Source organism: Mus caroli, unplaced genomic scaffold, assembly GCF_978045245.1.
Source record: "Mus caroli unplaced genomic scaffold, Mus_caroli_1 scaffold_6, whole genome shotgun sequence".
NCBI classification, from domain to species: domain Eukaryota; kingdom Metazoa; phylum Chordata; class Mammalia; order Rodentia; family Muridae; genus Mus; species Mus caroli.
This window is the reverse complement of record NW_028227261.1, coordinates 149,895,457-149,911,548: the sequence shown is the minus strand read 5'-3', so window position 1 is coordinate 149,911,548 and position 16,092 is coordinate 149,895,457. Positions and strand designations below refer to the sequence as shown.

Genomic DNA, 16,092 nt, shown 5'->3' with positions numbered 1-16,092 from the left:
TTATAGAAATGGTTTTCACCCTGGAGAGATGTCTAAATTCTCAGAGATGCCTACTCCATACATTCACTTGTATTAAACTATTTGCAGCATAGATTTGCAGAGTGGGTGAGATAAAAGAGGCCTGAAGATTTAACCTGGTACCATTCTATAGTTCCATAGGAAAGGAGGAGGAGGAGGAGAGGAGGAGGAGGGGAGGAGGAGGAGGAGGAGCTATAGAAGATGAGGTAAAGAATGGAGAGGAGGAATGAACAGAGGGGGAAGGAAAGGAAAATCCAGGAGAGGAGAGATGGGAACAGATGGGGAGATGCACAAAGAAACAAGTCAAGTCACCCTGCCCCTCACCCCTCCGCACAAAGACTCCAGCTGTTGCCAAGCAGAGGGCTGATAGCAACATTCCGGACTAGAATCTGGGATCCCTGACTCCTCAGTCTTGCTTTGTCTACTAGCAGGTAGAAAGCCACAGCAGTCCACTTTTCACTTCAAACTTGTTTGTAGTTTATTGTTTTACGAGGCATGTGACCTTGAAAATAATCCCTATATTTGACTTCCTCAGCTTTCCTACCAGTATAAGGGGAATACTATGGTAACTATCTCATGGGATTGGTGAAGGACTGATGAAAATGACAGGCTTTTGGCAGAGGGTTTTAAGTGTTTGTGTGTGTGTTGAATGTGTAGCATTTGTAGTTTATTGATTCATTCTTGCTTTATCTTGTATCCTATTTTGCTTAACTTGTTAAGTCAAATTACAATCTGATGATGGTTTACATCCCTATCTTCTCAGTTTCCCCTTTGATCACAGGTGAGGCCAGGCTTGGCTTTCAAGTGTGAATCCTAAGAACTGTTGCTGAGAATTTGAACAGGATTAAGTGAAGTTGGATGCCCTGAGACCTGGATATTCACAGTCTGTGAACACTGAAAACAAAAAAGAAATCAAAGTAGGTATTTTCAGTGCTAGCCTGTGGGCTACAGGCTGCCTCCAAGTTCATCTTGAGAGTAGGTTTGTAATGTCTTAGGTTTGTCATACAGGGAGCTCTGTCTTAGTTGACAACAGGAAGGCATTTTCAAATCAAGCAAGGTCTATTTCCAGGAAGCCTTTCTCTGCTGGAGTCTACAAGCAAGCAGAGACTGTGCAGTCCGGTCCTGGGCTGGGGCTTGGGGTAGAGGTGGGAGGAGGGACTGCAGCAGCAGGTGAGGGAGTACAGAGGAACCTTCACTGTTATTTGGGATCTTAAGTCTGCAATGCATGAATAATACTAAAAAAGTCAAGGAACCTTGTTTTTCTATGCCCATCTCATGAGATTTATTTTTGTACAATGAACAAATTGAAACAAAGTCTTTCCTCTTATAATACCTCCATTCCTTTAAAAATAACAGTTTATTTACACAAAGTAGGATCCTGTAGCATTATTTTATAGATTTATAATCACACAGTGGTGGTTGAATGGAGTGGGGTCCAGGCCTATGACCTCGGCTATGCCTTCCCTAAACACCCAGCAGGTGGTAGGCCCCCAAGTCCACAGCTGTAGAGTGTGGCATTGGACCAGGCAGGCAGAGCAAACGTTTTCAAATACTGAAACTCAAGTAATTTGTTGTTACCCCTTTAATAAAATTCAGCAAGCATATCATCAAAGCTAAGTCTTCCTCACTTTCACTGCTGTTTAAGTCACCTGTCTTAGTTAGGGTTTCCATTGCTGTGAAGAGACAATATGATGAAGGCAACTCTTGTAAAGAACAAAATTTAATTGGGGCTGACTTACAGGTTCAGAGTTTCAGTCTATTATCATCAATGTGGGAACATGGCAGTGTCCAGACAGGCATGGTGCTGGAGGAGCTGAGTGTTCTACATCCTATGTCAAAGACAAACTGGAGAAGACAGACTTCCAGGTAGCTAGGAAGAGGGTCTCACAAAGCCCACTGACACAAGGATGCACTTCCTCCAACAAGGCCACGCCCCCTAATAATGCCGCTCTATGGGCCAAGCATATTTAAGCCACCACAGCATCCCTCACCTATAAGAACAGTGAGTAAAGCACCTTTTTTTCACCTTCCAGGGACATTGATAGAGGACTAGTGAAGGGCCTCAACTTGACAAGACAGACTCCATCTTGTAGCCAAGTCTCCATTTTATACACTAGCCCGTGTCCTCAGGTTAAAGTCTAATTGCTGGAAAACCCACAAATTGTTCCAGGAAGAAACTATTCTAGACATGGCCACCAGCAGAAAAATACCTAACGGTCCAGAGGCTACAGATTATAGATAGATTGTTCAAACCAACTGAAATCACTGTTAGCCAATTATGTAATTTCCAAGTTGAAAAGCCCCTCACCCTGCTGTAACCACAAAAAAAAAAAATGCTGAATCTTAGGTGCTGGAGCCTTCTGCACTACTCCATTGTATCAGAAGGGCCTGAAGGTATGAGCTAGAACTTTAATAGGCTCTGCTTTTACATATGAGTTTGACTCCTGGTGGTCTTTGCGTACCCTCAGAACTGGGTGTAACACCAGCAGATTAGGCAAGCCTAAAGAAGCCTTTGTTGGGAGCATATCAGGAGTTCATTAGTCTTGGGGACCTCTGTGAACTTGTTAATTTTTTCCACCTGTTTCTATAGCCACATGACTGCTGGTTTTAGTAGTAGATTCTAGACTTCCTTCTGCTTCTCTCAAATGGCCTTCACCCCTGGACACTTCCAACTAATCTCAAGAACTAAAACCCCAGGTAAGCAAAATTCCTGGTGGAATTTGCTACACAATCTTAGAGCAACAGGGATCAGCATTCCTGTTTTATTAGAGAAAGAAAGACATGCAGAGATCTTGCAATGGCCAACATTCAAAATGAGGTAGGAGAGCAGGGATGGGGGGATTGTCTCTAGCAGTGGTTTTTAAATAAGGCTTACACAATAATCTATAGCAACCTCCCACTATTCAAGGAAGAGAGAGCAGAAAGAATGTAAAAGAACCATTGGATAGGGGAGGTAGGAGCTTAGCTGTGATGTGTGAAATCCTGACAACTGAATATGTTATGACTGTTACACATATTGACTCACAGCAGCCATAGTTAACTGGTCAGCTATACAAAATCAAACCAGTCAGAATTTTAGCATGGGTAGAGGGGTGGTCATTAAGCTTCCATTCTTGTTGAAGAACAAAGAATCACAGTTGTGTAATGGTCCTCTCCAACCTCTGGCTCTTTCAAGCTTCTGCTTTCTCACCCATGATGTTCTCTGAATCCTGGGAATAGGTGTGTGAGATATAGATGTCCTATTCAGGAGTGAGCATGAAACCATCTCTTGTTTTCTGTACTCTGACCAACTGTGGGTTTCTGTTTTAATACATTCCCTGCATAGGAGGCATCTCTAATGAGAGCAGAGAGCTGTGGTACAGATATTTTCTTTTAACTCTTCTTTTGACAATACAGTAGGGTGACCATGCAGCATTTACTTTATGCTAAGAGTTGTAAGTAACAATGAGAGGGTGAGTTAAAGTATGTAGGAAGATGTGCTGCACTGTTTTATAGAAAGGGCTTGAATATCTATGGATTTTAATATCTAAGAGAATCCTAGGACCAACCCCTATAGATCCTGCTATGTTTAGCTTCCACTTTTCATTATTTCAAGGTAGAACCAAAAGTTCTATAACCCAAAGTTTCCTGTTCTTTTATCTGTTGACATGTAAGCTTACCTATGTAGCTCCACATTCTTTCTAGCATTGATGAGGCATACTTCTGTAACATCACCTGACAATTCCCTAATTCCATCTTATCCATCAGTCCAGACATTTCCCATTTAACTCCTCCTCTCAAATGATAGTGAGAAATTGCTCTTCTTCCATCTTAATTTCTTCATTGGATTGTTTTACCATCTATGAGAATCTATTGGAGGACAGAATATTTGCATATTAGTTCTCTACCTTGACTGCAGTGTTGTGAGCATACTGAATGTTCAGATTTAATGCATCAATGAATATAATAGATGGGATTGTTTGCACAGAAGTTAAGTTTTGAAAAATCTTAATAGAGTTGTTTCTATGGAGAGAATGGAAAGCCTTACAGCAGTTGTTCTCAACTTTTAGATCACAACCCCTTTTGGGGATGAACAACATTTTAACAGGGATCACATGACAGATATTTATATCATAATTCATAACAACAGCAAACTTACAGTTATGAAGTAACAATGGAATCATTTTATGGTTCAGGATCTCCACAACATGAATAACTGCATTAAAGGTAACAGAATGGAGAAGTTTGAGAGCCAGTGAGCTGGAGTCACAGGGCTTGCCTCAGGTGTGAGGAAGTTCTCTCCTTCTCTTTTGTCCATCTGGCAAGGAGAACATCTGGAAACACAGTCCAGGAGTTAAGGGCAACCTTCCCAACACTTAGAATCAATGCACACCATTCTCAGCAAGCAAAAATTCAGAAATGTGAGAGCTGTTCCAACAGTTGCACATTAGAAGCAAACATTTGCTAGCAAATGCCCTCATCAACTTAGGGATCAGCAGGGGGAAGGATTGCACATTGGACTCCAAAGGCAAATGTAATCATATATAAGAGAGGTATCATTGAAAATAAAAGTTTGATCTTATGTAGGATGAGAAATTTTAATGCTTCCTATAACTTTTATTTATACAAAGTTATTCTGAAGGTCATATTTTGAAAATTGACATGAAAGCTACAGCCTAAGAACAATCATGGTGGCTATGTATTCTCATTACACATTACACTTTCTTTTTTTATTAGATATTTTCTTTATTTACATTTCAAATGCTATCCCGAAAGTTCCCTATACCCTCCCCCTGCCCTGCTCCCCTACCCACCCACTCCTAGTTCTTAGCCCTGGCATTCCCCTGTACTGGGGCAAATAAAGTTTGCAATACCAAGGGGCCTTTCTTCCGAATGATGGCCGACTAGGCCATCTTCTGCTACATATGCAGCTAGAGACACGAACTCTGGGAGTTCTCGTTAGTTCATATTGTTGTTCCACCTATAGGGCTGCAGACCCCTTCAGCTCCTTGGGTACTTTCTCTAGCTCCTCCATTGGGGGTCCTGTGTTTCATCCAATAGCTGACTGTGAGCAGCAGGTCTGAACACCACATTACACTTCCAAACTCCAAGAGAAGAGATTTTACAAGAAATAACCCATAGTTAAATTATGAATGGACCCAGAGGCAAGATATGGTAATTGAGAAAGTGGTTAATGAGCATTTATCTTCATTGTATTTGTATGGCTCTTGGGCTCTTTTGTTTTGTCATTTGTTTTTGTTTTTTTTGGGGGGGAAAGGGATGGATAAGTATATTTTTAACTAAAACATCACCTTCTCCTCTTCCTTTCCCTTTCTCCAGCCCTTCCAAGCTTCTTTCCTTGAGTCCCTATGTTCCCCACAAACACCTAGTTTTCTCCCCATACTATTTCTTTGATTACTGGTGTGCATACATGCTTGTGTTATGTGTGCATGTGTGTGTAAGTGCATGCATGTTTGAATGTGTGTGTGTGTGTATTTATTGGTGGAGGCATCTGTTCAGAATTTGACTTTTGAGCTTTTCTCCTCCAAGATATACCATCCCTTATTCCTTATACATGTGTTTCCCCAAGAATTCTCCATCAGTTTAACCTATTGTACATAGGCTACAGTTGTAACCTCATTCTACTGTTAGTGACACAGGTAAGGACCACATGATAACATCTGACTCATTGAATACGTTTCCTACAGATATACTGAAAGGCATCTAAAAATCCAGGGTCTTGTCACAACAGTCATCTACTACAAGTCTGTGTTTATGTAACATACTGCTTAGAGCTAGCTCTGTGGATGTGTGGCCTGGGCAGACACATGTATCTCTATAGGAAGGACCCATTTTTTCTGTATTATTAATTTTTATTTTTTCACTCAATGTACTTTGATTGTATTCTTTCTCTCCTCCCAGAACCTCTTCACCTTCCCACTCACCCAATTTCATATACTCTCTTCCCTCACATTTCTCTCTCAAACAACAAATGAAAAACAAATAACCCTCCCAAATAAAAACTCACAAGAGACCAAAACTACCAAACCAAAGCTCAAGCAAGCAAAACAAACAAACAAACAAAACCATGGAGTCTCTTTTGTATTAGTTATCTACTATTGGGCAAGAGGCATATCCTGGAGTGTGTATGATATACCCAGAGTCACTCCACTGGAGAAAACAGATTTTTTTAAATTTCCCTCTCTCTGCAGGTACCAATTGTAAACAGGTTCTTGGTTAGAAATGGAACTTTGTGCCTACCCAAATTCTGCTTCAGATTTTATATAGCTTGAACTTATGCAGGTCTTCTGTGTGCTGTCGCAGTCTCTGTGAGAACATATGTGTGTCAGGTTGTTGGGCCTGGAGGATACTCTTTTCTTGAATTCACCTATCACCCTGGCTCTTCTAATCTTTCTGCTTTCTCTTCCAGGTAAATCCTTGAAAATTGAGGGAAGATAACCCCTTCAGGGCTGGGTGCTCCAAAGTCTCTCACTCTGTTCACATTGTCTGCTTGTGGGTCTGTGTGTTAATCACCGTCTACTGCAAGATGAAGGGTCTCTGCTGAGGGTAAGGCTTCTGATCTGTGTGATATTTTAATACCTAGCTGTTGTAATCTTTAAAAATCTTAATTTTTGAACGTTATTTCTTCTCATTTTATTTTGAATGGGTCATTGCAGATGATGTAATTGGTCCCGCCTACCTGGGAATATTTATCAAGCATTTCCTATTGATGGAAACACACCTAAAATCAGCAAGAAAGTCCACACTACTAAACAATAAGGGTTGCGGTTAAGCAGCCTGTTGCTAAGGGTGCTGGCTGATGGAAAGAAGCAGCTGCTTCTATTACTGCAATGATTGGATACACACACTACTGCTGATGCACATATATCTCTGGTGTTATTTTAACCTCACTTCACAGTATGGCTTTTTTTTTCTTTCTCTTTGCTTGTTTATTCTGGAAAATCCCTATGTAGGACCCAGAAATCATCTCTATATGTAAATGATTACTTGTCAGGAATAGGTTTATTTTAAACTCAAAATCTCTTACAATCATGTGAAGGTATGCTGTTATGCTGTGTGTGAGAGCATGGACATGTGCTGCACATGCAAGTCTCTCTCTCTCTCTCTCTCTCTCTGTGTGTGTGTGTGTGTGTGTATGAGTGGGCAGGGGAGAGCATATAAGAGAATGACAGGGAGAAGTCAACCTTACTTTCCAGCCAGATCCTCACAGCATTGGCCGCTTTAAAGCTTTCTCTGTCCTTCCTTGTGTAAGTTATCTGTTGATGTCTCTTTTAAAGTACTTCATGTTCATTAGGATATTTCTTTATCACTATCACTAATCATTGATGTGGAAACCTTGAGTTTTCATTAAGTTATTAATACATATCATTTTGTTATGAAGGACAAATCTGAATTTTTAAATGATAATATGAGTGATGTTAGAACAGAAATTAAAACACGTCTGTAACTCAGAATTGTAAACTCATTTGTAGATAAACTTTTCGATATATAGTTTCCATCTACCAACAAAAGGCTTAACTATAATGACTGCAAATTTGTCTCCACGTGGGAAATCCAAATGTCTCAAAAACAGACAAAGATATATTTTGACTAGCTAAAATATTTTTTTGTCCTGTGGCTATTCTGGAAGCTAAACAGATGTTTATAGTGTGACCATATAATGAGCTACACAACTTCTCTGTAGCTCTCTGAATCTTTAGCAATGTGGAATCTGACAATAATAGACAATAGAAATCATGTTAATTATACAAAGTATAATAGGATTATGAAATAGTCAAATTCAAAATCTGTTAATAAAACAGCATTAAAAAGGGAAGGAATACAGTCACCTACATTTACTAATAACTATTTTTGGTCTGAGAATGATTCTATTTTATTTTGATTTTACCAGATATTTTTTGTACAGTCGACAATTGTTTTCCATCAGTGTCTGAAAACAACTATGCCACTTGCTTTAGGCCACCATTGTTCTGAAGAGGAATTTACTATTAGTTGGAATGGTATTTAATGGAATGTGGGCCATTTTTTACCCTTGCTGATTTAAATTATTTTAAACTTGTGTTTCTCTTCCAGAAGTGTAATTTTGGTGTCCCTTAGCAAAATTTGGATGCTACACTTTTTCATTTCTAAAATCTCCATTTGATTGTTACTATATATTTTTGTAATTTCTTTCTCTTTCCAAAGCTTTCTGTATTTTATTGATTTTGGAGTACATGGAACCAATTGTTGAAGCCTTATGCTGGCTCCTGTAAACACAGGGTTATAGAGTTTCAGCCTTTGATCTGTCTCACTGCTGGTATTTTTCGGTTTCCTTTTATGAGTGCTGTGATCTTCCTGGTTTTTGACATGAGAAATGATTTGTTATTGTCATGGTTAGTCTGGGTATTTTTTGGCACGAAGGATCAATGGATTCCTCGTATCTCCTTCTACATCGCATCATGTGATGGTGAGTCCCAGGTTCCCATTGGGCCATTTTGAACATTAGTTGGACAGATTAGGAAGACAGTGTTAACTGGGTATCATTTAGTCACCTTGAGGCTCAGCTTGCTGATGGATCTCACTGACAGAAATCTAGTAGAAGAATCAAAGATCTACCTAATTTTGCCAAGTGAAAGAAGGAAGGTCTAGTGATATTCTGCCGGCATGAATACTCATGAAAGAATGTTTGATGGTGTCACCTGCTTTCAAAAAGACAAGTATGAGAGGTCAGCTGCCAGCTGCCTGCAGCTGACCACAACAACATTGAGGGAAACATATATACTGTCTAGTCCACAAAAGTGGAAAACGATATACAATATCAGGTTCTCACTGAAAATAAAGTGGCATTGGACTGCTATTTAGAGGGAGCAGAGTGTACTAATTTATTCATGTCTTGAAAAGATGACACAAATACATGAGTTTACAGGAACTGATCTTCCATTTCTATGGAGCTGGGCTCCATCAACATTGTCCAAAAGGCTCTGATTTCTAGGGAGGGTTCTCCGTTGGGCTTGCGGATGGTTGTGACCTCATATGACCTCTCTCAGGGCCACATGTACAGAAAATAAAGGACATGGAAAAAGTCATGAAAAAGGTGCAAGAAAGTCAGAAAGGGTGTCGTGTCTAGAATTAAACGTGCTCCAATCCTGAACTTAAACTTCCCAGCCTCCGTAATATGGAAAATTATGGGGATGGTTTTGGAGCCACACAGTTTGTAATAGATTTTTTTTTATGACAGTCTAACTTAACTAATGCAAGTCTGATATGAAATAGAGTGCTGATTTGCCAAGTACCCAGAAATGTAGAAGGAGGTTTAAGACTAAATAGAGGCAAGGTGAGTTTCAAAGTGTATGCTAGCATAAGCCTAGATTTCCATGAAAAGATCGCTGGTGGTAATATTAGCTACATTTCAGGTCTAAGATGGAACTTTCAAGTAACACAAATGGCCATTTAATAGAGGTGATTCTAAAGAAGGGATTGAATGTATGCCTTAAGTCACCCTGAAGCCTCTGTAGTAAGTGAGGGTGTTTTTCTAAGAAGAGATTAATTAAATAAAGCATTAAACATCTGAGAAATTCTCAGCCTGCCAAATCACAAAAAAGAACAAAAGAACATTTTTGTTTTTTTGAGACAGGACTTCCCTGTGTAGCCCTGGCTGTACTGGAACTTACTCTGTAGATCAGGCTGGTCTCAATGTCAGAGATCCACTGCCTCTGCCTCCTGAGTCCTGGGATGAAAGACATGTGCCACCACTGAAAAAGCACTGAGGATCAGCAGGATAGTTACTTGGCAAAGAGATTAAGGGGCTATATGAGCAGATGCTGCCAGTATAAGAAAGGGGACAAGGATAGATGACTAAATGGGGAAAAAGGTGGTTAAGGACACTATCAGGTTTCTTGGCTTCTACAGATTAAGACGAATAGTTATTTGGCTATAGCTATGCTGAGTCCTTCCAGAAAAGGTAGACTTGTCCATCTCTACACATAATTAGAGCTACCTCCTCACAACAGAATAAAGATACCCAGGCCTGGCAGCAAAGATGAATCTACTTTTGTAGCAGAGATGCGATTACAACCTGTCTTTAGGAGACTCTAGTTCTGCTATACCTCAGAACTGTGTGAGATAGCAGTTAGTGTTTTGTGGGGAGCAGAGGAAGCCCAGAGTGAATGTAAATTATTGACATGAGCATAACCATATGAAGGAAGCCAATGCTGCAGACTCATAAGATTGTCAAAGCCTTCTCCTGGTTTGTGTGCATATATTGACAGTGTTTAATGATTGCTGTTTTCTTCTGCCCTGTTTTTATAGCCTGAGACTGTTCTCCTACATAGAACCCCCTCCATACACACAAACACATACACACACACACACACACACACACACACACATACACACACATACACACACACACACACAGACAAACACATGGAGGTTAGTTAACTAAACCAGCCTTCTTGTTCAGTAATTTACAACAAACCAGGCTCCTCAATTTAAATATATAAAATAAATTCACTGAGTTTATGGTTACAAGTGTTCTTTGAACAGGAACATATGAGCACGAGGAACTCACATTGGTCAAAGGAGGCAATGGTCCCTTGAGAATAATACAATAAAGGTAAAGTAAGGGCCCAGTTCTATACATCTTGACTAGATAAAGCAAGGCACAAGTGGAATCCTGAGACATCTAAGTTAGTCATTGATATATTGTGGGAGAGTTTGGGGGAGAAGCTGAGGATATTAGACTAGGTTCTGGAGACATGGTCTGCAGAGGACATGACAGAGCGTTTGGCTGCTTGAGAAGACATGGGGTCAGGATTGAGGAATAGATTCATTGCCAAGGGACTCAAACATATTCTCATTTTAACTTTTGGTTTATGGACTCTCACAGCGTGGTTCCCTACATCTGTGGACATTTCCTCACAAAGGGCATCCTCTGTAGAATTTAGATCCTGGGAGTCTTTGGCCATGTAGGCCTTGCCCCTCCAGATATGAATGGGGCAAACGTCATTTCCACGGTCTTTTACAGGTTTATTAACAAATTAACATTCCTGCCTCAGAGTCATGGCTGGAATTGCCTACAGGTGAGTCACAGGCACCTTCATAAATTTCTGAAACGATTTGTAGATGAGATGCCAAAGGTCACCAAGGTGTCTTTAGGTCACCTGTTCTACCCAATGTGCCTGTGACTTTATGGGACTAATCTATCTTGAGCCAAATTGGAGTCCTTTTTGTATCCCAGACCACAATGTCTCTCATTAGATGCTATACCAGGGTTTTAACTATTTAACAGGTTCAGATAAAACACAGGGTACAGCTATTCCTACAAATACTTAAGGTCATTATAATCGGCTGGGATTGGGATATTCCAGGACCGAGTCATCATAAAAACCTGCTTCCCAGAACACTTTACTCTCAGAGAATGTAGTCTGGAGATATCAGTAACCTCTCACAGGTGAAACCTTGACTCCTGACACTGCTTTTGTGGAGAAACAATTATAGTCCAGACACATAGAGTGTTCAGATAGTCCTTGAAACACCCCTATCTCCATCATTAAAAGAAATCATGTGAAAAAGGCTTTTCCAGGACTTAAGAGCTATAAATAAACTAATATTTTCAATGGGCTCTGCATCAGGACTGCCCTTGCCCACTGCTATTCCATCCCATTCTCATTTAATTGTAATTTACTTGTTATTTATTTTCAACATTCTACTACATCCCAGTGATCTTGAAAAGTTTGCTTTGACCTTCTGTTCTGAGTAGTTTTCTGTTAACTTGACATAAGCTAGAGTCATCAGAAAGGAAGGAGCTCCAATTTGGAAAATGCTTCCATAAGAATGGGCTTCAGGTAAGCCAGTAGGGCATTTTCATAAGTAGTTGCTGATGAGGAAGGGACCATCTCATTGTGTGTGGTGCTCATCTGGAATGATGTTCTTATATCCTCTAGTAAAGCAGGCTGAGCAAACCAGAAGGACCAAGCCAGTAAGCAGCATCCCTCCATGCCCTCTGCATCAACTCCTGGCTACAGGTTTCTGCCCTGCTTGAGTTTCTCTTCTAACTTCCCACAATGCTGGACATTGATATAAAAATGAAATCCAAATAAAATTTTCCTCCTAAACTTGCTTTGGGGCATGATGTTTTACCAGAGATGTAGCAAGCCTAATTAGGAAAACTTCTTTCTATTAATTATAGTCTATCTACATAGCACTTCTAATAGAAAGTTATACTCCAGAGTATGAAGAAGTGCCCCACAGTGTGTCAGGAATATGTTGCTAAGGTTATGAAGCCCATACATAACAAAACGTCCTATGGCTTATGTTATCTACTATATAGATGGTATTATGATCAGCCATCCTGATTTTTCTGAATTGGCAATAACCTTTGACTTAAGCCTGAGGCTTTCGATGCCTCCAGAAGAGGTTCAAAAAACATTCCCATTCCATATAAGGTGTACTTGTATTGTATACCATCAAAAGCTAAACATTTACAGGGATTGTCTTAAAATTCTTAGTTATTAGGGAGAAATGACTTGCCTCAGAGACTTGAGGCTACTACTCACAAACTTTCTCCACCTTTACAAGTTTTGGGAGGGGACTATAATTCTTCCTTCAACCAGGTTACTTCTGAGGTAATGAGAGCTTCAGCTAAAAAAAAGCAGTGTTATCCAAAAGTTCGGTACAGAGATGAGACCTGGCTTTACATATTTCACTATCAATCTTTAAATTATCCATGTACTCTTGCTGGGAAATACTTGCAAGTACAGAGTGTTTTAAAATAGTTGCATTTCATGTATTCTCTATTCAGGGCAATGAGGTTTCACTGTAATTTTATGGCAAAGTTAATCTTGAGGGACACAAACATGCTATAAAATGTTATATAAAGAGCTGGAGACAACTGTCAGCCTATGTTCAGTAGTAGATCAACAGTCTACAATCTGGCCATGTTGTTTTCATAATTTCCCTAATCCAGCTTGATTCGAATTCTCTAGTATCCAAGGTATTCAAGATATTATTTTCCCCAAGGTTACACAGTTTTAATCCCTTACTTTGGCAGAAATTGTCTGCTGTATTTAATGTGTTACATTTTGATTTTGTCTATGATGTAAGTATTCCCACATTTGAGATTCTACAGTACTGTTTGGGGGCATCTGAGACAGAGAAAAAAGAACCACATTCATAGCTAGATTGTTCTTCAAGTTCAGTGGTCTAGTCTATCTTAACAGTGGTTCATCTACCTTCTATGTTGTATCCAAGTTTGTTTCCATATCTAAAGGAAAACCTAGAAGCATTGGACCATTATATTTAAGCAGAACTAGAAGTTCCTATAATCTTTGAAAGGTCTAAATATATGGTTTAATAATAGAAAAATAATTACAGAGCAGAGAAAGTTTCAGTATGAATGGCCTTTGTTGGATGTGATCTGTTTCGTTAGTTGACTTATTTGCTGCTATTTCACAGTGCCTCGTCTTTAGTTCTTAAAACTGATGAAAAAACTGTCCTCTATAACTCTAAGTGGCAATGTCTGCTTGGAATTATTTTATCTGGAGTAGGAAGAGGATAGCACCAAATAGGGAGTGTCAAATAAAAATGGGGCATATGAAGTTATCTATTATAGCTCTCTAACAAGGTTTTCACCAAACTAAAACTTGGCAAGTTGTGCTTCTGTAAGAATATTTTGGATAATTTGTTTCAACCTAAATGAGAATTGGTAAGAAAAATACATACACATCACAGAGTTCAAAATGCTTTCCTGACAGTTGAAACAAAATTTTCTTATTCAGAAGACAGTTGCAGAACTGGCTTAAATGTGAAGAACACCTCTTAGATTTCAGGAGAGCATCTGCCAGTACCAGCTGGCAGTTTTTGCTGCTGTAGAGTTCCATGTAAATTGGTCTCAAAGGAGGAGTCAGTAACCAGGGTTGGTGGCACACACCAGTAGTCTCAAGTACTTGAGAGCCTGAAGCAGAAGACCACATTGATTCCCAGTTTAAGGCTGGCCTGGTGAGTGTAGTGGAACTTGGCCTTAAATTGAAGTGACTAAGGCAATACAATCTAGTCCTAACTTGGTTTTGTGTCTGTTTGGATACTCCTCAGTCCTCTACTCCACTCTCAATTTTGATATCTGTCTTGGCAAACCATTACAGACTTCCATATCCCTGATCATGATCCATGTGTATTAAACAAAATAATTAATGTTTATACATGCTTAACATGAAATAAAGTAACTGAAGAATGTATAAGTAAAATTAATTGTCATGTTATATTTGAAATAACTACTATGTTCTGCCTAAACATATGTTACAAACACTGATATAATTTTGGGTATTTTTCCTAAATACTGACTTTTAGCACCAAGAGATTCTGAAGGTTGGATGGCCTTTTTGTCGCCAGGCAAAATTAAAGGACTCATATACCCTAATTGACTTAATCAGTGTGATTGTATCTTTCTCATATGGATTTATTTGAATGTAAAACAAAAATAGGAATATATTGCCCTGTTAGAATGAATGGGTAAGATACTGTAGCTAGCATGAAAGAGCAATACATGGACGAAAAGCACTTTGATAACTGTAGTGGCCATTCCTGGTTGTCAACTTGACTATATTTGGAATGAACTACAATCCAGAATTGGAAGGCTCACCAGTGACCCTTATCTGGAGGCTGGAGATAGAAGTTTCTGAGCTGGATCTTGGTATGGAGATCTTGAGGCATAGTGGCTATGGATTCCAGAAGATTAAATCTCTGAGTTCAAGGTCACCTGGGATTAAAGGTGGGGTGGAACACACCTTTAATCTGGGCTACACCTTCTGCTGGAGACCATATAAGGACACTGGAAAAAGGGAGTCTCACTCTCCCTCCTTCGCCTGCTTGCCTTATGGGACTGAGTAACTGCTAGATCCTTGAACTTCCATTCACAGCTACTACTGAACCATTGTTGGGAATTTGGGCTGCAGACTTTAAGTCATCAATAATTCCCTTACTATATAGAGACTACCTATAAGTTCTGTGGCTCTAGAGAACCCTGACTAATACAATAACTGCTAATTTTCTTTCTTCCTCTCTTTCTTCCTCTCTTTCTTTCTCTCTCTCTCTTTCTTTCTTTCTTTCTTTTCTCTCTCTCTTTCTTTCTTTCTTTCTTTCTTTCTTTTCTCTCTCTTTCTTTCTTTCTTTCTTTCTCTCTCTTTCTTTCTTTCTTTCTTTCTTTCTTTTCTCTCTCTCTCTTTCTTTCTTTCTTTTCTCTCTCTCTCTCTTTCTTTCTTTCTTTTCTCTTTCTTTCTTTCTTTCTTTCTTTCTTTCTTTCTTTCTTTCTTTCTTTCTTTCTTTTCTCTCTCTCTCTCTCTTTCTCTCTTTCTTTCTCTCTCTCTCTCTTTCTTTCTTTCTTTCTTTCTTTCTTTCTTTCTTTCCCTTCCTTTCTTTCCCTTCCTTCCTTCCTTCCTTCCTTCCTTCCTTTCTTTTTTTCATTCTTTTTTCTTGTACTTTAGAAATAAGCATTTTACTTTGAAACTAAATTTTACCTTCTTCAGTTTCATGAATAGCATAAAGTATATTTGAAAGATTTCTTTAGGCTTTTCAATAGAGAAATGAGTTTTAGCACCTCAGGAGATTAAGCTGAACTTCAAACATAGGAAAACAGCTCCCTATAGAGGGGGAAGGTTTGTGTGTGTGTGTAGTGGGAGTGCTTGCAGCAACTGTGTAATCTGATATTTTTAGTATTTTCCACTGAGATGAGAATGCTTAAAGGCCTCAGGACTGAGGTATCCCATGTTATGTGTAATGGCTTTATTTCAGCCTGACAGTTAAACTCTCCTCAGCAATCATAAGAACTTGTGAACAAAAACGTTTATAAGAAAACTGGGATTTTTTAAAAATTATTTTTTCTCAGTGTCTGGCTACTTTTAATTATTCTGAAGTTTGATTTTTTTATTTATTTTTATTTTTTAATTTTAATTAGGTATTTTCTTGATTTACATTTCCAATGCTATCCCAAAAGTTCCCCATACCCTCCCCCCACTCCCTTACCCACCCACTCCCACTTTTTGGCCCTGGTGTTCCCCTGTACTGAGGCATATAAAGTTTGCAAGACCAATGGGCCTCTCT

General features: G+C 39.2%; 1 long non-coding RNA gene across 2 annotated transcripts in view; it reads left to right on the top strand.

The window, feature by feature from the left end:
• The first annotated feature begins 405 nt into the window (after positions 1–405).
• The window catches only part of LOC110293718 (uncharacterized), a 43,228-nt gene continuing 27,541 nt past the window's right edge, over positions 406–16,092 (top strand). Inside the window, exons 1-3 of one of the 2 annotated variants that reach the window (XR_002377841.2) lie at positions 406–449; positions 782–935; positions 6,428–6,564. This is a non-coding gene — a long non-coding RNA (uncharacterized LOC110293718). The other variant, XR_002377842.2, reaches the window with a different exon arrangement.